At 62.7% G+C, this 3,890-nt stretch overlaps 1 protein-coding gene across 1 annotated transcript in view; it reads right to left on the reverse strand.

Annotated features, from left to right (window-relative positions):
* PTPRF (protein tyrosine phosphatase receptor type F) overlaps nt 1–3,890 on the reverse strand; it is a 79,267-nt gene that overhangs the window by 16,586 nt on the left and 58,791 nt on the right. The gene's annotated exons all lie outside the window — the stretch shown is intronic.

Genomic DNA, 3,890 nt, shown 5'->3' on the forward strand with positions numbered 1-3,890 from the left:
GGTGGGGATGGACACGGACAGACAGACAGACACACACACACGGACGGGTGGGGATGGACACGGAAATGGAGACAGACAGAGAGAGGTGTGGGGAGAGAGACACACACACACACACACACACACACACACACACACACACACGGGCACAGGGTCTCGCATGCACACAGCCTTCTGCTCTGCATCCGCACGTGCAGACACAGGCCACAGCGGCCGGCAGGGATGGACGGATGCACACACAATGTGTGTGTATGTCAAGGCAGCACCCTGGAGAAGCAGGCCTGCCTCCATCTGAGCCCCACCCAGGGAACATCTCACTCCCCGCAGCATCCCTGTTCTCATTTGAACAGGGAGGAGAGATAGGGAGGAGAGACAGGGAGCCTGTAGACCTGGAAATGGAGCCCCCAGTTGGTTCCCACGGGGTGGAGGGTCCGGGCTGGGCCCTCCCGCCTCCGCAGAACGTGCCCCCTAAGCCCACCTCCAGCAGAGGCCTCGCTTCTGGACATGCGGAGAAACACCACGGAGGCCACGCCACACCACGCAGAAGGAAGGGGGAGGAGAGAGGGACCGCCGTGCAGGGGGACCACGGCTGTCACCACCAACCCTGTGTCCCTCCAGCTCTGAGCCTTGGGGGGGTCCCTGCTGCCGCCTCCAACCCCTCACAGGCCCCTCCTGCCCCAGCTGGAGGGTCCCCCAGGGCTGAGGCAGAACACCCCAGCGCAGGGACTGGCGCCTGACTGCCCTCCCAGCCTGGGCCTGGAGGCAGGTGATTTTTCACTTCCGGGATCAATAAGGCCTAACAGACAGGATCGGGTTTAGCTCCATCCCTGTCTGGCCTGAGCAGGGCCCAGGCCCCGGTCGATTGTGAACATTGGCCTCAAATTGTTTTTCGACAGGCGAGAAGGAAGGATCAGAGGCAGTGCCAATCACGGCTCAGCAGGGGCTGGTGTCCAAGTGCTGACTTTCTCCCGATGTGGCTGGTGCCCTGTGGGCCATGGCAGTTCAGGCTGGGAGGGCAGGCAGAAGGGGGGAGGGTCCCACGAGCCCAGTCTGACCCAGGTCTTGCCCACGCACCCTCGCACACCTGTTACTTACATAGTCCTCGGACTCCTCTGGCCGCCACTGATTGCGGGAGAGGGAGAGAAAGGGAGACGGTGAAGGACGTGGTGCGGCCTTACCGGGCAGGACAGATGCAGGGTTTGGCCTCAGTGCCCACAGGCACAGCATGTGGGCCTCTGCCCCAGACTGAGACCCCAGTCCCCGCCTCTCGGAGCACTGATGGTTGTGCAGGGCTGGGGAGCCCTAGGGAGGCATCCATGCCAGAGGGCAGAAGAGGGGGTTCGCTGAAGCTGGGGGGCAGACACAGGTTCTCTTTTGTCAGCCTGGTTGTGCGGGGAGCCTATGTGTGTTGTCATGTTAAAAGGATCCACTTTCTGAAGGACCCCCACTTCGGAGAATAATTTAATTAGGCCCTTTATGCCCCAGGAAACATGAGAAACTATCTTCTGGCTGGGATGGGCCAAACTCAGAACCGTGCCTCTTCTGCCCGCAGCCCAGGTCCTCCAGGGACGGCTGTACCCAGCCAGGGCGGGACAGCTGCTCCCAGGGCTGCCGCTGGGCCACACTGGGGGTAACCAGGTCAGGCACAGCACAGGAAAGCAGCACAGGTCGGCTCTGGGCTAGAAGCCAGGTCATGCTGGCAGTGCGGCCCACTGGCTAGCCGCTCTGTCCACACAGCCCAGCACGCCTGCTGGGGAAGCTCTGTTCAAAGTCCTCGTGAAGTACGTGGAGTAGGTGGCTGGGTGTGTGTCCCAGGCCCCATGTGGATGGTCCACTTTCTAGGGTCTGGCTGGCCCATGGCGCCAGCCCCTTGCTTGAGAGCCAAGCCTGGATGATTCCCTCACCAGGCTGGGCATGGAGGATGTCTCACGGTTCCACTCCTGGGCTGCAGCAGAGCCAGGGAGAATCAGGGGTGGAAGAGTGAAAACAAGTGGAGGGAGGGGGAGAGACAGAGAGGAGACAAGAGGACGAGATGGACGTAGACACGGCCCCTGGGAAGGGCAGGGGCAGAGAGAGAGAGAGAGAGAGAGAGAGGGAAGAAAGACCAGAGACCCGAGGGGTGGAACAAAGGAGGCAGAGACAAACCCAAGGCAGAGACAGAGGGGGCACACAGGCCATGTGGCGCTTTCAGAACTGACAGGGGTCCTGGACCCAGCAGATGGTGCTGAGATGGTGCTGCCTACTGAAGGACAGGCTGTGGGTGGTTGACAGGAGTCGAGGGACCCAGTCCCAAGGGCCACAAGCAGGCCCTCCATCTTTGCTTGGCTTCCCCCGAGCCTGGGCACCCGGTGCCCAGTACCTCCCAGAAGGGGGCACCCAACATGCTTTTCTGGAGCCCTACTGGGCGCAGCTGTAGCCACTGGGCCTCCTGGGTGGGAGGGGCTGGAGGGAAGCCCATTCCGGGGATGTTTCCGGGTGGGTGTGTCACCGGAGACACAATGAGGGGCCCTTAATCTGCCCCAGGAATGCAGCAGACCGAATGCCCACCTCCTCCTCCTCCACCCCGGGCAGGCCGGCGGGGAGGAGGAAGAGGGCACCCTTAGGGCAGAAAGGAATTCTGCTCAGAGGGCTCAGTCCTGTCCGGGGTGTGGCCGCCCTCAGCCCAGCACCCAGAGCACCAGCTTGCTAGCTGCACCTCTGCGGAGCCCAGGTCAGCCCCGGCCGGGGCACCTGGAGCATAAATCTCCCCTCTCCCCCAGCGCCCAGTCTTCAGCAGAGCACTGTGAGAGGGAAGGGCATGGGGCAGGCATGAGAGCCCCACCCACCCCCACGCCCAGGCTCGGCCACTCCCTGGCTTGCTGGGTGATTCTGGATCTGTCCTGGCTCACAGCTCCCCTAAAGGACAGAGCGGAACTACCCTGCAGGCGTCCAGAAACTGCCAACCTCATCCTTCTCCCATGGAGCCGGCTGGTGGGTTCAAAGTGGTGACCTGCATTTCCTCAATACCCCATGCTCTTCCGCTGAACCGCATACCAACACCCCCACCCAACTCTGGCCAGTTGCCATCAGACAGACAGGCGCGGAGGAAAGCCTGAGCCTGGTTGGCAAACCTCGGGGCTGAACCATCCTCCAGGGGCTCAGGCAGGGGAGCACATGGCCTAGGGGGCTCTCCTGCCCTCTGGCTGTTAGGGGAAGAGCTGTCTCAATAACCCACCTCCCTGTACAACACAGAGGGAGTGGGGGTGGGGAGAGGGCTTGGTGCTGGGACAGGCAGGGAATGGCCAGGGCAGCCTGGGCCTGGAGGAATCAATCACAGAGTTGTGCTGGGACTGTCACCAGGACAAAGGAGGCTGCCTGGGCTTAAGATGCCACAGCTCGGACACATCCAAGGCAGAAGAGGGCGTTTCAGGAACCTGGAACCGGGCCCTCAGCTGCTGACCTCAGGGGCCCCAAAACGAGAGGTAGATGCTGGCCACCCTTCTCCCCCCACCAGGGACACACCTGTGCTTCAGCCAGCATGACGTCCTGGATGACAGGGGGGCCTCGGGGCTCGCCATTCTCTAGCCGCACATAGGTGACCTGGTAGCCTCGGATCTGGCCGTGCTGCTTGCTGGGGATGGGCAGCTTCCAGGTGACGCGCACCGCGGTGGAGTTCAGCGGTTCTACCTCCACCTTCCTTGGGGGCCCGCTGGGCACTGGGGGCCAGGCAGAGGGGGGTCAGGCTTGCTGTTGGCGGTGAGGCTCAGGGGACACTTCCGGGGCCTGGCCTCTGTGCTCCCCGCTTTCACAAGGCTCTGGCTGTGGTTGCTTAGATTGTGTGACTCTACTGTGGCATGTGGAGGTCCCCTCTCCCAGCCAGGGGGAGAGCCCAGAGCTGACCGTGCCCCCCCCCC

This window comes from Echinops telfairi, unplaced genomic scaffold (assembly GCF_000313985.2).
Source record: "Echinops telfairi isolate 266 unplaced genomic scaffold, ASM31398v2 ScPeMD7_443;HRSCAF=831, whole genome shotgun sequence".
Lineage (NCBI taxonomy): Eukaryota > Metazoa > Chordata > Mammalia > Afrosoricida > Tenrecidae > Echinops > Echinops telfairi.